Raw genomic sequence first — 21,178 nt, 5'->3', positions numbered from 1 at the left:
TAGCCAGAGATTATTACCTTGAGCAGACAGCGGCCGGCTGGAAGTTCAGAGTGTGAATAACACTCGCACTTTGAGACGAACGTGAACTCATTAATCCTCACGGCACCTCTGAGAGACAGCCATGTACGTATTACTGTATTGTTCCCCTTGTACGGAAGGGGAAACTGAGGCACGGGGTGACAGGACTTGCCCAATATTGCAGAGAGAGTTAGGAGCCGAAGCCAGTTCTCTCGAAGGTCATGAGCATTTTGTGGTTAGAAAGGAGTTCAGGGTTTTGGGTGGGATACGGGGGTTTTCCTGGTGCTAGGGAGCCAGGGACTAGAGCAATGTTAAGGCGATTGAATCGATGTGCCTAGCAGAGCCTTCCGGTTGACAGAGTCAAGGAGAAGAAGCTAGCGCAGAGCACTGAGTGACGGTGTACCACACGTCTAAAGTGTGTGTCACCTTCCCCACCCAGAGAATAACAGCCTGCTACTGCTACCAGCTAATGGAGCGACTCCTTCACCTCAAGTGTCAGCGGCCAAAGCTGAAAATCATGGGTTCCCATCCAGCAGACAGACCGTGGCTGGGCTCTTTCTTATTCCCCACAGGGAGAGGGGAAAGTTTCTATGGTTGCGGGGAGCAGTGAGCCCTAACGGACGAATGCCGCCGAGGGAGTCCTGAAATCTTGCCCGCAGCCTGTTCTCCCTGCCACTTACAGGCCAAGGACAAAGCTGATGAGCCGCAGGTTCTTTTATTGCCGGTGAAATGAAGCAATGAGCGGTTTCTGTTCCTCTCTCAAGGAAGACACACGCCGGCACAGAGATGATGGCTATTCCCATTGATGTTCCATTTAAACAATTAACCTCAGGCTCCAGGTAATTTGCTTGTGTCACAATATATGGGGAACCCCTATTGTAGAGTGCTCCTGACTACAAACTCCCCACCCCCTGCAATTCCCACTGCGCCTTTGCCTGTCGGCCTGCTCCTCCATGCCCAACAAGGCTCTCGTCTTCTGCCACCTGTCTTCTCAGTCCCCTGGCCCCTGCCTGGGGCGCGGAGCCTCTGTGGCTACTTTGAATGAGTGGCAGCGCTCACTTGATGCTCATTGCCTAAGCAGCAATGGGAGAATAAATCACTGGGGGAATAAATCACTCCAGAGCCTGCACTGTGGTTGCTTATTTATTGGAGAGGAGAAGGCTGGAAGGGGCAGCGCAGGACTCCGAGCAGCTGGAGAGAGGGTGTCAGCAGCCTTATTGGGAAAGCAGCAGGTGGGCCAGCCCCCCACTCTTTCCTCTACCCGCCCCCCGCGCCAGACAGGAGGTGAGGGTTTATGGCCAACATTCGGTGTGCTCCCCGGTCACTCCCACACCTCCGCTTTAGTCCTTCACAACGGGCTTTGCAACAGACGAGAGGGAGTGGGAGAGCGCCGGGCTGGTTCTGATCTCAGTTATTCCCGTTTTACAAGTGGTTTGTAACTCCACTGGCCCTGACTCCCCTCTGCCCTGCACGTCGCACGGCCATTTACACAGCACAAAGCCAGCGCCAAGCAGGCAGGAAAGCCAGCTCTGAACAGCAGCCTCACACGCCCGCTTTGCCCAGATGGAAATGACGATGGAGGGTGCAGGGCAATGGAGAATCAGGCTCCCGGTTTCAGTGGAGTTACCCCTGCTGATCACTGGTGTGAGCGAGAAGAGAAACCAGGAGACCCGTAGGCCAGATTTTTCCAAGGAGCAGAGTCAGTGGGAGCTGCATTGTCTGGCAGTCAGACCCCAGGCGTTGGGCATGCCAGGAACCCAGGCTGCTATGGGACAGGAGACAGGGGGGATGCCCTCCTTTGGACGGCGCTCTGAGCGCCCCTGCTGGGGAAGGGAAAGTAAAACGAGGATATGAACGTGCTCCACCGTGGCATTAGATCTCCGCGGTCAGCGACAGCACTCGCACTGATTCCAACAGGAGCACAATCAAGCCGTAAGTCCGACCGGTGTGGGCACAGTGGTGGCAGAGGCGCTCTGAGAGCAAGTGATGTGTCTCCAGGGAGAAGCTCACGTTTCAGGGGACAGAGAGAAGCGCGGAGGCAGAGTTAGAGAAGCCCTGTTAAACCAACTAACCCACCGCCCTTCAGGTCCTCAGTCTAGGAGAGAGAACAAGCAATGGTTAATCTGATGCTACGCTTGAGATCAGCCCAGCGCATCGCCTGTCCGTGTCAATAAGGCTAGGCAAAGTAATTCCGCCATGTGTTAGCCCCAGCTTGCAGTCCGTGAAGTCCAGGGGAGTTTTTCTCCATTTACTTCAACACCAGCAGGACCAAATGCTGCTAATGGAACCCCTGTTCGGTCCCACAGCTACGAAGTGATTCCAGTTCCAGCCTCTTCTTTTTCTGGCTTCCATTTCCTCTGCATGAGTCTACTGTGGTAGTGCCAAGAGACGAACCAGGTGGGGGCCCGCTGCGCTAGGCGCTGTACAAACAAAGGGACAGCCTCTGCCCCACACAGCTTACAAGCTAAGTTGCCAGGGCGGAACAGAGGGATGAGACAAACAGGCTGAAGGGGAAGTGGGGAGAGATGAGGAACAATCACTCACTGGAACTGTCGGTGTGCAAGAGCTGGCCCTGTGTTTGTGTTCAGGGTCCTGCCGTGCAGCTTTTCCCACAGCAGCAGGTGGTGACAGTGTAGCCAGTAAAAGCTATTTCAATGCTAATCAGCCGGGGGGGGCATAGTCTGTCTGTCTGTGTCCATCTTTCCCTTTGGTCTCCAGCCCTCACGTGAGGCAGGGTGGGTGCGGGTCACAGGGGGATTCATTTCACAGAATCATAGAATATCAGGGCTGGAAGGGACTTCAGGAGGTCATCTAGTCCCACCCCCTCCTCAAAGCAGGGCCAATCCCCAGTTTTTGCCCCACATCCCTAAGGAGCATTGCCCAGTACGGATTGAGCTCACAACCCTGGGTTTAGCAGGCCAATGCTCAAACCACTGAGCTATCCCTCCCCCGGCTGTCTCCTGGCTCCTGCAGTCACATCCCCTCTCCGCCCCCCCCTTGTCACTTGGGGTTTCAGGCTCCAAGATGGCCAGAAGGCACAAGCCACAGCCCACCTGTGGCTGAGGTGGGGGGGGAGGGATGGAGAGCAAAGGAAGGGGCTGGGAGGGGAGACGCACGTCTGTCTCTGCCCTGGCCTGCCGAGGTTCCCTGGGGGGACTCTGTACTCCCACCCATCGTACTGGGCAATGCTCCCTGCAAGGCGATGCTGGGAGAGGAGGCGTGCCGGCCCCAGCCCAGAGGGAATTCCTGCCTCCCTGTCTCTCCTTCCCCACACTTGCTGCCATCTCTACAGCACCCACAGTACGCCAGGCACCCTGCAGCCAGCAGAGAGCCCCGGGCCCTGCCCCCACCCTCCATTTCCTTCCTCATTCCCCCTCCTCTCACTTCCACTCAGATTAGCAGCCTGGTTGAGTGGTGAGCCCACAGTGTGTGGGAGATGCAGGATTCCTGGGTTCCATTCCCGTCTCCTCTCCGGACTGGCTGAGTGGTCACAGGCAAGCCAGTGCCTCGGTTTCCCCATGAGTGTAGTGGTTTGAGATGACAGGGGCTGGGGAAGTGCTGGGGATGACCATCCTGCCTTCCCACCTGTGTCTCTCCCCAGCCCTGCTCAGCCTTTCTTCTCTTTCCCCTCTTCGAACACCCTTCTGTCTTTCCTTTCCCTGCCTTTCCAGCCTCTCTCCCCATAGCCCCCTTTCTTCTCCCCACAGCATCCCTCTGTCTGCTCATATCCCTCTGTCTCTCTCACACACTCACACACACACTGCTGGCCACGCACGCCGTACACCTCCCCTCGCTGCAGACTGCGCCGCGAGCCAATGGCGCTTTCAGCGGCGCAAGCTGACCCCTCCCCCTGGCAGGGGGCCTGCAAATTAATTGTGCAGTCTTAATTAAAATGAAGCAATTTTTCACTTGCGCCCAAGCCAATGCTTTGCTGATGATGGATGAAAGCGAGCGGTGGGTAAATTAGTCACACACTGCCTGTCAGCGCTGCCTGACGGCCGGACTGGAAAGCAGCAAGCGCTGCAGGAAGGGATATGAAGCAGCTAACAAACCCACCAGCCCTTCCCATCCAGGGCATCCCCTTTCCCCTGTACCCCCACACCTGCTGATGCTTTACAGGGCTCAGCAGCAGGGGGGTCACACTCACAGCCACGCTATTTGAACCAGAGGCTGGGACTGGACAACAGGGGACACATCACTCCATAAATTGCCCCTGTTCTGTTCATTCCCGCTGAAGCATCTGGCACTGTGGGAAGACAGGATACTGGGCTAGGCTAGATGGACCATTGGTGTGACCCAGCGTGGCTGGTCTTATTTTCCTTTTGCTGGCTTCCCCTCCCCTCTGGGCAGGGAGCAGTTGGAGTGAGGGCGTGTGCTATCTGCCCAGAGCTCTAGGACAGGTGCTTAGCAGGGAAATAACTGTGTTCAAAGGCAAGTACGTCACTCCCGTACGGTCATCGGGACAGAGCCGCGGGCCCATGGCTGAGAGAGCAGGATACGAACCTACCTAGAATAGAGCTTTCTGAGTCCTTCCGCTTCCCTTCAGAGAGACGGGGAGCTGCGAGACCGTCTCTCCCTGGACGAGGCGTCCCGCCTCAGTGGGAGAGGAGGAGAGACGGGGACGGGGCCAAAGATGGAGGGAGCGGTGAAGGTGGAAAACAAAGTAAGCAGAAGGAAAGGGACGAGAGAGATGGAGAGAGCTAAGGACAGGGATGGGAAGGGGCGGGGGTAGGGAGGAAGGAAAAGCCAGACGGAAAGAGACAGACGGCAGCCCCTGGCATGGGAAAGCAGGGCTCTGAGGGTCCCGCGCCCTGCAGATCTCGCTTGTGCTCTGGGCCTTGAAGGCAGCCAGCTTGCAGCTGCCTGTTGGCTCTAATTAATTCAATAGCCAAGCTCCTCCCTGACAGCTCTCCTCCTTGCTGGGCCGGGGGAGAGCCAGGCAGCAGGGAGAGGACATGGCTGGGGTCGGGACAAGGAATATCCATGAGGGGAAGACCCAGGGGGCCGACCGCTGGTCTCAATGATGCTGAAGACGTGCTCAGAACCGGCCAGTGCACCACAGGGAGGGAACCAGGCTACAGCCTGAGCTAAAAGCCAAGGCTGCTTATATCCCCTGCAGCCCGGGCACAGAGAGGGACCCATAACACACGCTCCTTGGGGGTGGTTACATTTTCGCCTGTGGCTCCTGGAATCTTTGCAAGGCAGGGAACCCTCCCCGCTCTATATGCCACCTGGGTTTGGCTGATTTCCACCATGGCCCCAGCACTCAGAGTAACCCCATCGGGGTCCCTGGCAGATACCTGAATCCTCGCAGGACACGGGATCCCATAGAACCCTGGCCAGTGGTCGCCATTCAACAGCAGTGTTGGTCCATGGGCCCTGCCTGGCAGTTCAATCAACCCCTGCACTTGGAATGGGGACCAGCTATAGGAACTGGATCTCAGCTTTTCCAAACATGGACCCTCCCCTCCACTCCAGCAAATCCATTCTGCATTTGCAAGGCTCCCTGTGCAGCCTTCTCCTGCCACACCTGCCCCACTCTCCCAGCAAAGCTGCTGTGCCCTGGGAAAAGGGTGGGGGAAAGGTCAGTAAAATCGCCCATTTACAGCTTCTCTCTAATTTGCAGATGTCGATACCTAGACATGGGTGATCGATGGCCAGATCACTGCAGCCCCCCCACTGAACTCATGTGTGATCCCCTTAGGCTGTTTCTGGGTCTGAGCATGGTGGAAAGCAGGCATACCGCTTGAGACAGCTCTTCCCAGGCCAGCCCGGCCCTCCCTCTGCCCCGGGACCCCGTGGCCAGGCCCCACGCCTGCTCACACACAGCGCCATTCAGCTGGAAGTTGCTAACAGCATGTACAACACAGAGCACTAATTGAATTCACATCCCTGCCTCCTGTACGCAAGGCGTTTGGCGAACGCTTGGCTTGGCACAGTGCAGGCGGCGTGGCTCCGACCTGTGCTCTCCGGGGCAAGTCCTTGAAGAGCAAGGAGACAGGGCTAGTTTCAGGGGATCCAGGGAGGGAGTAAGGGGGTCAAACAGAGCACAGGGTAGCAGTGAGAGAAACTTCTCGGCAGAGCGAGGTACTGGGCTGTGGGCTTGTGAGGGCCGGGTCGGAGCCCTGTCGTGGCCATATTTCAATCTGATGTGGGCTAAACACAACCAAATGTACTGCAGGGAACAAGCCTGGCTCCTTGGGCCCATGCAGCCCATCCCCCATGGATCTTTCCCACCTCTCAGGAGGGGGAACATTATGGGACGCTTGGGGACGCACGTCTGCTCCTCCCCAGCCCCGCTTCAGCACAGGCACCTGTGACTTAAACACTGTGGATCCTGGGATGAATCGGATGTGCGCAGGGTGATATGCCCATCACCAGAGCATCTAAGCATGGCTCCTCCATCTGTAATGGCGGCAAGGCCCGCTTGGCTGTCCAAGCCTGTTGCCACTGGCGGCTAACTGGGGCGGGCCACAGACCACACCGAGGGAGAAAAAGCCGCATTAATGAATCCCACTGTGCAGCCCAGCTTGGATCTGGGAACAAGCTGAGTAGAGCTGCTGTTTCCTGGTTCCCGCCCACCTCAGGTTGCATGGAGTTGCCCTTCCTCCCTCACTGCATCCGGCGTGGCTTTAACTCTCCCATGGCCCCGCTGCTCCAGCGAGCGCCTTTAAAACCCTCTCGGCCTGTCCTTCACGTTCCGCTGCTCAGCTCAGGAAGCGTCGCTCTCCCGCTCGCGTGCCCCACCTGCTTTGATGGGGCCGCCACCACTGTAAGCCACGCTGATGAAAGTGCGGGACCGTCAGCTGAGAAATATGGCATTATCCAGCTTAATGGTGCGGAACTCCTGAAGCCCGGAGATTTGAGCAAGCCCATTAGCTGACTGATAGAAACATAAGATTATAAAATAACTATTTATTCTGAGCCCGCCAACACCACTGAAAAGGCCCGGCTGTGGGGAGGGGCACCTCTCTCCAGCATGGACGCAGGGGGCTTTAGGTTGCTTCTCACACAAGGAATTCCCTTGCGCCGGTGTCACTCTTTAGACATCAGCAAGGCCCGTTGGTTTCGGTTTTTATTTTGTTGAGAATTTCCCAGGAATTCATTGTGTTTATTACAAAAACAAAAAAACAGGTGAAAAAAAATCAAAAAAGTTAACGTCATAGTTTTCTGGGTAAATATCAGGGTTAATATACTGGGGTCGAACCAGGTTACCAGCCCACTACGTCTCCTTCTGGAGAAGGGAGCCTGGTCTGGGGAGTTCTGGCACTTCGGGAAGGGAAAGAAAAAAAATTAGTAAAAAAAATAACTAATTGTTTTTGTAAAACCCGGGAATCTTCTGGTCAAAACCGAAAACAAAGGGTCTTGGATGTCAAGGACACCAGCCATCCCAGCTGTGGGATTCCTCACCAGAAAGAGACAAACTGATCCCAAGTCTCATCTAAATGAAAGACCTAGCACAAGTAAACTATGTGAGGTAGTGTGGTCTAATGGGTAGGACTCTGGCCTATGAGCCAGAAGATTGGGGGGTCTATCCCCAGCTCTGCAGCTGGCCAGCGGTGTGACCTCTCCCATCTTGTGCCACTGAGGGCTTCCCCGGTGCACTTATAATAAAAGGCTCATTCCTGTACTAAGCGTTGCCTCTTTACTCTCTACATTAAGAGAACGACAGAGTCCCGACAAAAGTCCTTTAGAGTGAGCTGAAACTCGGAAAACATAGGAAGAGCGGTCAACATAAATGCTTCAAAGACACCCTTAAGCAGAGTCTCAACTCATGCGGCATAAATATTGAGAACTTCGAAGACACAGCCAAGGACAGAGCTGAATGGAGATCATCTGTCAATAATGGTTGTAAACACGTTGAGAAAGACAGATGCAACAAACTAATTGAAAGAACGGACCAAGCATCATGCCAAGTCTTCAGCGGGAGTCTGCGCATTCCTATGTGACATCTGTTTGTGACCTTGCTCCTCACAGATCGGACTGTGCAGCCACGAGAGGACGCACAACAGGCTGTGACGTCAGCCTCGGCAACAATGGACAGGCATACATTAGGAATATGAGGAAACCACACACTCACTGCTAGGTTTCGAATAGCCATAGACAAACATACAAAGCCTAACTACATAGACACGCTTCTGCAACACACCACATGGAGGGCTGACAAACTATTTCAAGAGGTACTCCCCAGCTCTGACACACTACACTAAGTCTTCCCATATTGGCAGTATCTCTTCCCAGAAGTGGCAAAGAAAAGGAAAAAAACGACAACAACATGGATTAAAAAAAACCTCACAGCCATGAGAGAGAAAGAGAAGAAAGCTGAGAATGTGGAGAGAGAGAGAGAAGGAGCATTGAACCACCTCTGATATTTTTGTTTATTGTTTAATTCAATAAGGACAAATGCAAAGTACCCCACTTAGGAAGGAACAATCAGTTGCACACACACAAATGGGAAATGACTGCCTAGGAAGGAGTACTGTGGAAAGGGATCTGGGGGTCATAGTGGACCACAAGCTAAATATGTGTCAACAATGTAACACTGTTGCAAAAAAAGTGAACATAATTCTGGGATGTATTAGTAGGAGTGTTGTAAGCAAGACATGAGAAGTAATTCTTCCTCTCTACTCTTTGCTGATTAGGCCTCAACTGGAGTATTGTGTCCAGTTCTGGGCACCATATTTCAGGAAAGATGTGGACAAATTGGAGAAAGTCCAGAGAACAGCAACAAAAATTATTAAAGGTCTAGAAAACATGACCTATGAGGGAAGATTGAAAAAATTGGGTTTGTTTAGTCTGGAGAAGAGAAGACTGAGCGTGGACATGATAACCGTTTTCAAGTACATGAAAGGTTGTTACAAGGAGGAGGGAGAAAAATTGTTCTTCTTAACTGCTGAGGATAGGACACGAAGCAACAGGCTTAAACTGCAGAAAAGGAGGTTTAGGTTGGACATTAGGAAAAACTTCCTAACTGTCAGGGTGGTTAAGCACTGGAATAAATTGCCTAGGGAGGTTGTGGAATCTCCATCATTGGAGATTTTTAAGGGCAGGTTGGACAAACACCTGTTAGGGACGGTCTAGATCAGTGGTCCCCAACCTTTCTTGTGGGAATAGCATTTTGCTATTCCCAGAAGACTGTGGCGGGCGCCTGACACCCCGCCGCCGAAATGCCACTGCCGAAAACCGGCAGCAGGAAGAAGCGCCGCTGCCGAAATGCCACCGAGAAACGGCAACGCTTCTCGGCGGCACTTAGGCGGCGGGGTGTCCTGAGGGTGCACAAAAATGCCCCGGTGGGCACCATGATGCCCGCGGGCTCCGTGTTGGGGACCCCTGGTCTAGATAATACTTAGTCCTGCCATGATTGCAGGGAACTGGACTAGATGACCTCTCAAGGTCCCTTCCAGTCCTACCATTCTATGATTGTTCAATGCTTTGGTCCTAGCCCAGTAAGGCACCTAAGCACATGCTTAATTTTAAGCATGTGTCATCTTGTTGCTGTCAAAGGGACAGCCCATGTGGTTAAAGTTACGCACATTACCTGCTTTGCTGGATCAGGGCCTTACACACAGGGGTGCTGGGGGCTTTGGAATCAACCATCAGACACAAAGGGGAATGAAAGAGGCGTAGCTCTGATCTCCCTCTCTCATACACACTGCTCCACAAAAAACACCTCAAGCTAGCTCCTAGCCCCCGCCATGCCTGGTAATTGTAGAGTTCTCACTTATCTGCCTTTTCTCCAGCTACATGGTAGGACCGTGGCATACATGAGCAGTCAACAGCTCCAGCATCCTGTCCTGGAACTGCTGGCAGTCAGGTCGTTTGGTGATGGAACGTCAAAAGGCAGCATTTGGTGCATGTCCTAGGAATGGGGCTATTTTGGGAGTCTTGAGGAGGAGAGAATCAGTCCTTATCCCAGGAGCACCATTAGGTTGTGTCACCCACTGTCAGTGTGCCTTTAAGGTCCCTCTCTTTTTTTGGAGTGGTCATGCAGACGAGGCTGAGATCAGTCCTCCCCATAGACCGTGGCTGGGGTCCCTTCTTCGGATTTCCCACCAACACCAATGTGCAGAAAATGCCCAGGAGAGAGAAAGCTCTGATGGACTTTCTGTCCATTAACCGAATGCCACGCTTCAAGGGATAAGAGGCACTCACGCCACCCGGGCACCACAGAAATGCCAAGGACTGACTTGCAGATGCGGCAGTGACTAGAGCATCCGATGCAATCACCTAGATTCCCCTCTTCACGGATTGCCTGTTTACACGGCTGTTGTAAAGCCCTGGGCCAGGGCATCGTTCATCTGTTGGTTTAGCTGGTAGAAAACATGGGACGCATTCTCGGCTGGTGTAAACTGGCATATTCCCTTTGAAGTTAATTTACACCATGTGAGGCAGACGCTAGGAATAAACAGACTAAGCAATTGCTCAGGGCTCCGAGAAGCTCAACGGCGCCCTATAGTCTCCCTTTCTTATAAGAATTTGCCCATTTCAGTACAGTGAACCTCAGAGATACGAACACCAGTTACGAACTGACCAGTCAGCCATACACCTCATTTGGAACCAGAAGTACGCAATCAGGCAGCGGCAGAGACACACACAAAAAGGCAAATGCAGAATAGTGCTGTGTTAAACGTAAACCACAGGGGAAAACGAAGGGAAAGCAGCAGTTTTCTTCTGCATAGTAAAGTTTCAAAGCTGTAGTAAGACAATGTTCGGTTGTAAACACTTTTGAAAGAACCACCATAACGTTTTGTTCAGAGTTACAAACAACTTACAAACACCTTGAGAAGTGGAACTCTGAGGTTCTACTGTATTGAGGGAGGGGAATATTCCTGCTTAGGGCCCCCACTGGGCTAACACCAGCATCCCCCCCCCCGACAGCATTTCATATAGTAGCATATTTGCATTATATAAATATAATATATATAAATTACTAGTTATACTGACTCATATACAGACACATACATATAATAAGCATTCACTATAGCAAGATCTGGCACCATATACGTGTGTGTGTGTGTGTGTGTGTGTGTAAATAGCATTCACATTAGCAAGATCCGGCTCTGTGCCTTTGTAAGAGAGAGAGAGATTAGCATTCACTGTAGCATGATCTGACTCAGTATATGTATCTGGCTCTGTGTGTATGCATGGGCATGCATGTAATTAGCAGACACTGTAACAAACACCATAGCTAGAGTTACGTGCAGCACCTGCTCTAACCCCACAATTGTAATTCACTCAAAGCTTCTCCTTTGGGAGATTGGTCTGAGTTGAGATGTGAATTGTTAGGAATCATTGCTAGTAATTATTTATCACTTGGGGAAGTTGGAAGGAAACCCATCCAGCTGGACTGGGTTATGGGAGGGGGACAAGAAAAAAAACCCAAACCCCTAAATCCTCTTATTCAGCGTTAAAAAGAAAAAGGCTTTTTTGCTTCTGTGTATACATGTGAGAAGCAGTGGAGTCTAGTGGTTGCAGCAGGTGACCTGGGTTCTAGGCCCCCCCCCCATCAATGACTCACTCTGGGATAAATCCTGCAATGTGCTGAGCACCCGATAAAAGGTGCTGATCTCCCTCCACTCCTCTTGGGCCTGATTCTCCACTCTCCTGCCTTGCTCTTTGTTCAGTCACTGGCACCAGCGCAAAGAGCATGTAAACTGCTATCAGTTCCAAACGGTGCTGTTCTGTCCCCACGTGGCACTGATGTAAATGGCCACACAAGGTGCAGGCCTGTGGAAAATCAGACCTGGTACCTACAGCATCATAGCACCGCAGTGAAACCAAAAAGTCCTGGATTCACTCAGAAGAACAACATCAGTGACCCACCAGAGGCTGTGCTGCCTAGTGGACAGAACACTGGTCTGGGACTCAGGAGCTCTGGGTTTTAGGCCTGGCTCTGACACTGGCCTACTGAGTGATCTTGGGTAAGTCACTTTCCCTTCTGGTACTTCAGTTTCCCCATATGTAAAACAGGGATAATGCTATTGACCTCTTTTCTAACTCACTGAGATCTACTGATGAGAAGAGCTATGTAAGAGCCAGGTATTATTATTCACAGCATGTTGGATTCTAGGCTGGATAAGAGGAAACACTAATTCACGAGGAGGGTGGTGAAGCACTGGAACAGTGAAGCACTAGGGAGGTGGTGGAATCTCCATCCTTAGAGGTTTTTAAGGCCCGGCTCGACAAAGCCCTGCCTGGGATGATTTAGTTGGGGATTGGCCCTGCTTTGAGCAGGGGGTTGGACTAGATGGCCTCCTGAGGTCTCTTCCAACCCTGATCTTCTAGGATTTCTGTGGTGGTCTCCCATTTGAGTACTGATGAAGCCCAACCCTGCTTAGCTGGTGAAACCGGATGAGCTCACAGCTCTGGGTGAGATGGCTGCAAAGAAAAGAATCCAGAAAATACGGGGTTGTAGCAGAAATCCAGTCACTCCCCCCACCTCATTAAACCCTGCCAGCACTTCAGCATTTGCCGGCAGTAACGAAAGAGCCACCTCCTCCGCCTGTCACTTTGCCAGCCTGATTTCCTGTTCTTTTTTTCTAAATAGGAAAGAAAGTGGGGAGAAAGGGGTGTGGAAAGCCGGGTGACTGTATCTGAAACACTTGCCAGCGCAGAGCAAGATGTAACAAGTAATTAAAGGGAAATCAAACTTCACCTTTGGAAAGTTTTGCTTATGAGGCTGCAAATTAATGATTGCTCTCAGTCAAAGATGCACTCACTGACAGGCAATGGGGGAGGCTAGCTCTCCAGCTCTCCAGGTATTGCTAGGACACTCAAACCTGCAAGCGGCTGAGCAATTTAGTCATGATCCAGCAAAGCCCTTAAGCACCTACTTAACTTAAGGCACATATGTGATCCTATTAGAGTCAGTGCAGTGAGACAGGAGCACATGCTGAAGTGCTCCGATGGATCAAGGCCATGCGTCCCCTTCTACACACACCTCTGAGCATCTCCCACAGTCTTAATAGTGTCCCTCTCTTTCTCTTCCTTCCCAGCCTAGAGGAGAAATAGCTTGACTAGGGAGGTCATGGAAGCTCCTTCACCGCAGGTTTTCAAAAGGAGGCTGGAGCCATCTGTCTTGGATAGTTTAAACCAGCGGCTCTCATCCTTTCCAGACTACCGTACCCCTTGCAGGACCCTGATTTGTCTTGCATACCCTCAAGTTTCCCCTCACTTAAAAACGGCTTGCTTATAAAATCAGACTTAAAAATACAAAAGTTTCACAGCCACTAGTCCTGAAAAATTGCTTCCTTTCTCATTTTAGCATATAATTATAAAATAAATCAACTGGAATATAATATTGTACTTACATTTCAGTGTATGGTATACAGAGCAGTATAAACAAGTCATTGTCTGTATGAAATGTTAGTTTGTACTGCCTTTGTTAGTGGTTTTTATGGAGCCTGTTGTAAAACTAGGCCAGTGGTTCCCAAACTGGGGTTCGTGAACCCCTGGGGGGTTGCAGAACGTTACAGGGGGTTTGCCAGAAAAATTTCACTCATGGCGGCCAGAGGACCCCGGGCATTGGAGGCAGGTGGGATTCGGTTGCAGGGCAGACAGCCCGAGCCCCAGGGAGAGCGGGGCTGGGCAGTTGGGGCTGGCAGCCTGAACCCTGGCAGTCAGCGGGACCTCCAGCCCGAGCTCAGTGGAGCTCAGCTGACCGGGGTGCTCATCGGGGTCCAGCAGCAGGAGCCCCGCAGAGTGTGGAGGAAATTTAAACTTAAATCCTTGAAAATATTCATTTTTAGGAGGGGGTTCACGAGATTTCACAATTTAGTGAAAGGGGTTCATGGGCTGTTAAAGTTTGGGAACCACTGAACTCAGCAAATATCTAGATGAGTTGATGTACCCCCTGGAAGACCTCTGAGTACCCCCAGGGGTACACATACCCCTGATTGAGAACCATTGGTTTAGACACTGGTTTAAATCCTGCATCTCGGCAGGAGGTTAGGCTAGATGACCCTTGTAGTCTCTTCTAACCCTGTGGCTCCATGATTCTATGCTTTGGGGGTTCACCTAGACCAGTAAGGGGTTCTGTCACCACCTGCTTTGCAACCCTGGGTGTCTGTGCTGTGCAGCTTTGGCTCAGAGCCCCGACATCAGCAGCCTGCTCACAGTTCCTCCTGGCTGGGTGACCCCGACAACCCTTCCCGTCCCAAGTCTCCCCAAACTGTCTCCCTGCAGCATCCAGTCCCTGGTACTGGACACTCCTACGTTCACTACCTCCAAAGAGCCAGGGCACACCACAGCTTGTTAACTCAGCTGGGATTATACATTCCACCTTCATACACACCACTGGGATAATTCATAGGAAAATGAAGAGTAACTTCATTAACAAAGAACATAATTTTAAGTGATTTCAAGCAAGAGCGAAAGCGAGATGAATGGGTTACAGACAAAACCAAACCAACCTGCTTGCTGGGCTCTACAACTTAATTCTAGCAAGATGTAGCTTCCTTGACCATAGCACCAAGTTGTCAGCGTTCTCCAGCACGCTTAGCGGGAGGAGCCAGCTCTCACCCTGATTGTTACAGAGCTGGTTGGCGACTGAATGGGTGACGAGCTGATGGAGGGAAAACTAAGTCAAGGAGCTGAGCTTTGCAGTTCGTTTGGAGCATGGGTAACCTCAGGGTCTTTTCTCTCTTTCAGGAGCGAGTTCCATAGCTTAGGTCCGGCTCCTGAGAGCACTCTGTCTCCTGCGCTAGGGAGCCCCCTGACACTTGCATGGCTTTAGTGGAACAGCGAACACGGTCCCACTTAAGCAGGGGTGATGTGGAGTATAGAGCTTCTGATTTTAGATTTTAACAGATCCACCCCAATAAAACATGCCTGATACTCTCTATCCCCACCCCCCAAAAGAAACCAGTGTTTATTCAGCCAACACTGGAAAAGACATTGGACATGGTTACTAGATTCATGTGGACTTCACCCCATTCCCAGTGCAGTTTGGTTATACAGGCATGTTCCTGCTCCCTGGCTTGTATCTAAGGGTTTGTCTACCTAGGGCAGTTAAGCGCGCTCTGGGAGTGTGATATCTAAAGCACACTGTATTGCACATTAATTGGTCTGGGTAGCCCTTGCTTGTGTGTATTATATGGTCCCTAGTGTGCTTTAATGTAGTGCTTTTTGAAACAATACTCTGTGTCTATACAAAGAGAAAGCCCTGCAAAACCCTGATTTTGGACATCCATGTAGAATTCAAAAATGACTAAAAATAACCCCCCCAAAATGAAATTAATACCCCCCAAAAAACCAGATGCCTTAAGTATAGTCCATGTGGTGGCCTTCTGCAGAGGGGTGAATTTTGTTCTTGCTGTGTTGTGCATGCGGTGGGATGACTTTTCAAAGACATGTTCAATGTGGAAGAGGAAGCATGCCTTTTCAGTGGACACCTAAAGCAACAGGCATCCACATCTGTTCTGGGTGAGGTTCTCAATGGCCTGGGTTATACAGGAAGACAGACTAGGTGATCCCAATGGTCCCTTAGTATCTATGACTATCAGAGTCTCAGCGTGAGCTACTTAACAGTGAGCTTTGCAGATGATGCCCAAAGTTGAGGGTCAACCTCCTGCCCCTAGGGTTGGGGCAGGGTTATGGACTGAATATATAGGTGCCATTTTCAACATCTGCAATCAACCATTTGGTGTCTAAGGAAGGCAGCTTAGGTGGTGGTGAGACTTTCACGACCCCTTTCTGAGCACAGTTGAAACAAGTCCTGGTTAAAGCCTGGACTTCATCCCTGCAAAGAAAATCCCTCCTGGATGGCAGTTAGCCGTGAGGCTCCAAAGAGTTTGTTTCCCATTACGAAGAGATTTTTACCCAAGGCCAGGAGAAGGTGCGTGTGCCCCAAAAGGCCATCGCATCTTGTAGGCATCTGAGAGGAGAGTCTAATAATCAGCAGAGGGAAATGGATCGCCTTCTAACACGGCGACAGAGAACATGGATGTCGAACAATTGACAATTGGCTTAACCAGGTGCCGTCTAACTGCATTGCCAGTACCTGGGCAGCGAAGTGACTCAAGACACTTAACCACTCGTCTGCCTGGATGTCTGCTCATCCAAGCTGTGACACAATTCGTTGGCTCTTGCAATAAACCAAAAATTCAGCCATAGGAGATGGTGGGAGGGGGGGAAGGGAGTGATTCCTTAATAGCAATTATGTTTCCATAGCATCTATTGGTGGAATATGTCAGCGCGCCTTACAAAAGGTAGATATGTAGATATTAGGGTTGGGTGAGCAGAGGTGTAAAGAAGTTAAGTGATTTTCCCAAGGTCTGATGATGAGTCAGTGGCAGCCTTACGGTGCTACGGTAATATTAACATAATGCCCATTCCCAGCCCTCAGTGTTTAAACAAAACCCGGATTCAAAGCCTCTCCTAGGTTTTCAGTGTGTCTAGCTGTGACTGCGCTTCCCACTCCCTGTGAATAGGGAGCAGTTCTCATCTGATTCCCTGAGACAGGCGTCCCCTCCAGCATGGACCACCCCACCCTGCCAGCAATCGCACCCCCCTCCAGCAGACACATAACCCCCAACAGAAAATCCATTACCTTAACAGCTGCCCCCCTCCCCACAAAAGAGGAAATCCTTCCTGCAGGGTCTAACCCCCCACCCCACACACACCCTAACAGCCCCGTCCCCTGTGAGACTAGGGATCTTGCCCAGCCCTACCTAACAGCCACCCATCCGTTCACCCAGGCGCCTGGCAATCCCTCCAGCACGCAGAATTCCCCTTCGGTGCCTGGGTGTGGTGAGCCCACCAATGGCCCAGTGCCATCTTCCAGCCCCAGCCCATCCTCATGGGGGGCTCGCGTCCAGCTGGGAACTGAAGGAAACAGTTCCCAAGCCCAGCAAGCTTGCAGTGCCTTTTTGGGGCTGCCGCTGTGCTGCAGGGCCCACTGTAGGCCCTGCGTTCGGAGGATGACTCTCCAGACAGAATTGCCTACACACGCCCTCTCCAAACGGCACCATGCTAACCCCGGAGAAGCAGGCAGGCATCTTGCCAAGCGAGAGACGCCATCCGAAATGAGGAGCCCTCCCAGGAGCAGAGCACTTAACAGAAACAAGGCTCAAAGCAGCATCCTCTCCCTACTCTCTTTGCCTGTGATGCCCGGTCACGTTCAGGGACCAGCCACACCCCGGCCGTGGGAGGGAAAGTGAATTATTCTGGTGATACAGTAGCTCCAAGCTGGGAGAGGACCGTGCTCAGAGAGAGACGATTTCCCATGCCGGACGCTGAACAGGTGTTCTGGCCTAGGCATTAATCAGCCTCTAGACTAAGTCCTGGCAACACAGCCTCGCCTTTCTCCTTTGCTAAGGGTGACACCAAGGAGCTAGGGGATCCAAACACTTTTTTTTTTTTTTTTTAATTCTTACCGAGTTTGCACAAAGGAAAGTGGAATTGATCCCTGTAGCTGCCTCTGGAAACCTACAGTTCAGCCACAAGAAACAGGCAGTGGCGGCCGAAAGGCCAAATCTATTAGGGGAAAACCAGTAATTTAATTACTGGGGAGTTTAGAAGCCGACTGTGACAGCAGCCGGGCCACCGGGGATGGGAGATTACCAGAAACCAGGGCTTTTCAGGCTGCCAAGTCACCTGAGCCGAAGAGGCCATGAATATTGCAGCAAGGCCAGTCCAGAGAGCTGGGGAGAAAGCAGGGACCGAGGACGATGCTTCAAAGCAAGAGATGCAAATTCTAGGTCTCTCCTGAGCACAAGCTGAGGAGCCAGGGGGCTGGTGCTAGATTCCCCCCATGCCTTTCTGCATTCGTTGTCTACACCCTTTACGTTAGCTGAAGGCAAATGCATTTTAAGTCGATTTAGTGCTGGCTTGACAGAGCTGGAGCATAAGGGGCTGACCCCAAGCCCATTGTGATCAATGGAAAGACTCCTCTTGACTCTGGGGGTGGTTTTGGAGCAAGCCCTGAATGCGTCCACAGAAGGGGCAGTGCACAGGGCAGAAGGAATCCCCGCAGGCTTCTCAGCCAGGACGGCTCCTCTGGGCGGCAGCACGTCTGACCAGGCCTCTCCTTGCCCCTTGGCGAAGAGCTGGGGGGGAGGGAATAACCACATGTGGGAGAGGCTTTACATACCCTCCCCCGCACCCCATATACAGGGCCTGGTGCGTGCATCTGTGGCCCAGCCACTACAGGAGGACGGAGAAGGGTCGCTCCTTCTAGCCTAGGGCTGGCGAGAGGGGAAAGACGGAGGGACCGGGAGGCTGGTGTTTTCTATCAGCAGTGGAGCCGGAGCCAGCAAAGCTTCCTCCATCTGTGCCTGGAGCGACCCGCCTCAGAAACGCGAGGGCAGTTTGGTCTCCAGGGCTCATGCAGCCCGTGGCCTCTCTGCTGAGCCTGCCCAGTTCTGGGCTGGATGGCTTTGCAACACACCCACTGGGAACTGGGCTGGGAGTGTGAGCGGTTCTGCTGTAGCACCCCTTGCTGGCCAAACACATCACTGCAGGTGCTCCTTGAATCATAGAATCATAGAATATCAGGGTTGGAAGGGACCTCAGGAGGTCATCTAGTCCAATCCCCTGCTCAAAGCAGGACCAATCCCCAACTAAATCATCCCAGCCAGGGCTTTGTCAAGCCTGACCTTAGAATCGTAGAATATCAGGGTTGGAAGGGACCCCAGAAGGTCATCTAGTCCAACCCCCTGCTCGAAGCAGGACCAATTCCCAGTTAAATCATCCCAGCCAGGGCTTTGTCAAGCCTGGCCTTAAAAACCTCTAAGGAAGGAGATTCTACCACCTCCCTAGGTAACGCATTCCAGTGTTTCACCACCCTCTTAGTGAAAAAGTTTTTCCTAATATCCAATCTAAACCTCCCCCATTGCAACTTGAGACCATTACTCCTCGTTCTGTCATCTGCTACCATTGAGAACAGTCTAGAGCCATCCTCTTTGGAACCCCCTTTCAGGTAGTTGAAAGCAGCTATCAAATCCCCCCTCATTCTTCTCTTCTGCAGACTAAACAATCCCAGCTCCCTCAGCCTCTCTTCATAAGTCATGTGCTCTAGACCCCTAATCATTTTTGTTGCCCTTCGCTGGACTCTCTCCAATTTATCCACATCCTTCTTGTAGTGTGGGGCCCAAAACTGGACACAGTACTCCAGATGAGGCCTCACCAGTGTCGAATAGAGGGGAACGATCACATCCCTCGATCTGCTCGCTATGCCCCTACTTATACATCCCAGAATGCCATTGGCCTTCTTGGCAACAAGGGCACACTGTTGACTCATATCCAGCTTCTCATCCACTGTCACCCCTAGGTCCTTTTCCGCAGAACTGCTGCCTAGCCATTCGGTCCCTAGTCTGTAGCGGTGCATTGGATTCTTCCATCCTAAGTGCAGGACCCTGCACTTATCCTTATTGAACCTCATCAGATTTCTTTTGGCCCAATCCTCCAATTTGTCTAGGTCCTTCTGTATCCTATCCCTCCCCTCCAGCGTATCTACCACTCCTCCCAGTTTAGTATCATCTGCAAATTTGCTGAGAGTGCAATCCACACCATCCTCCAGATCATTTATGAAGATATTGAACAAAACCGGCCCCAGGACCGACCCCTGGGGCACTCCACTTGACACCGGCTGCCAACTAGACATGGAGCCATTGATCACTACCCGTTGAGCCCGACAATCTAGCCAGCTTTCTACCCACCTTATAGTGCATTCATCTAGCCCATACTTCCTTAACTTGCTGACAAGAATACTGTGGGAGACCGTGTCAAAAGCTTTGCTAAAGTCAAGAAACAATACATCCACTGCTTTCCCTTGCCTCAGTTTCCCTTCACCTCCATTTTCTGCGATTCACAGGGCTCAGCCCTCCGCCCGGGTCACGCTCAGAGCTCCGTCCCCTTCCGGGCTAACACCAGGGAGCTCTTCCTCCCTGCTTGGGCCCCTCTTCAGCCAGCCCTCCCCTCAGTTCCCAGCCCTTCCAGGATACCTTTAAGTTCTTCCGCTCTGGGTTGGAGCCCCAGCTCCCAGGCTGCTTCCCTGGAGTCCTTCCAGTCCCTCCTTGGGGGCCTTCCCCCGAGCCCAGCAGTTCCTCCTTCCAAGTGAGCTCTCTGCTTTGCTGAGGCTCAGGTGTTTATCAGGCTGTCACCTGACCCCAGTTAGTCCAGTCCCTCAGCTGGGGGGCAGCTAATCATGGCACAGCTGGGGCTGACTGAACAGGGCTGGCCCATAAAGGGCAAATCACCCTGTTATAGGGAGCATCAGCTCTTTTCCCACAGGCCCCCACACAGCCACCAGATGATAACACGTCTTGGGCCCTACCAGTCTGAGCTGGCAGCCTGGGGGAAGCTCTGCCTTCCCCTCCCAGGATGCTGAGCGAGCTGGTCCCCTCAGGGTCTGCACACTGCAGGCATTTCCTTTTCATTCACCTTTCCCCTGACCCTTGGTAGGGGCTGCAGTGGACAGCTGACTCCTGTCCAGTTTCTCAGCAGCTGCTTCCCTCTCTGGACCAGGTTCTGAGCGCTCTGCTAGCCCGAGCCCAGCAGTGCTTCGGAGGGAGAGAAAACAATCCCACCCTGTGCAGGATGACACCCTGGAGGGGGACGTTGGCCTGGTCCCACAGTGATAAGCTGATGCACTGGAGCACGTGGGACTCCAGCATGTGCGTAGGGTTCCGCATAACCTGACTGCCACTTGCATCGGCTGCAACCCGGAGAGTAAAACTAACCGGTTAAGTCGTGGCTGGACGGAAAAGGCAGCTTAGAAAAATGCATTGCAGCCAAAGCAGCATTTGGGATAAGGCAGCGTTCCCTCCCCGCCCCAGCGAGAAAGGTGATGGATCCCGGAGCAGGAACGAGAAAGTGAGGTCTTCTCCCACCAAAGGATTCCGTGCACGGAACAGTGGGAGGAGAAGATTCTCTTAAAACGGCATGGTTGCCATCTAGAGGGAAGTAGGGGGAAATGAGAGAAAAATCCAGCGAAGATGTGCCCTGTGCCAGGCAGCTACTGCAGTACCGCTCATGCACAGTAATGCCTGGGCATCCAGGAGAGACGGCCAGGATAGAAATCCCACCAAGGACAGAGACCTCACATGGATGAGAGTCAGTTTTGTAGCCAGCCCATCCACTTGGCCAATGCAACACCTTTCCCTACGGTGTGTTTGCGAAGGTTCCAAGACAAGGTCATGCCGGTCCTTCGCTTTCCATG

The sequence above is a fragment of the Natator depressus genome, chromosome 21 (genome assembly GCF_965152275.1).
Source record: "Natator depressus isolate rNatDep1 chromosome 21, rNatDep2.hap1, whole genome shotgun sequence".
Lineage (NCBI taxonomy): Eukaryota > Metazoa > Chordata > Testudines > Cheloniidae > Natator > Natator depressus.
This window is presented reverse-complemented; position numbering follows the sequence as displayed.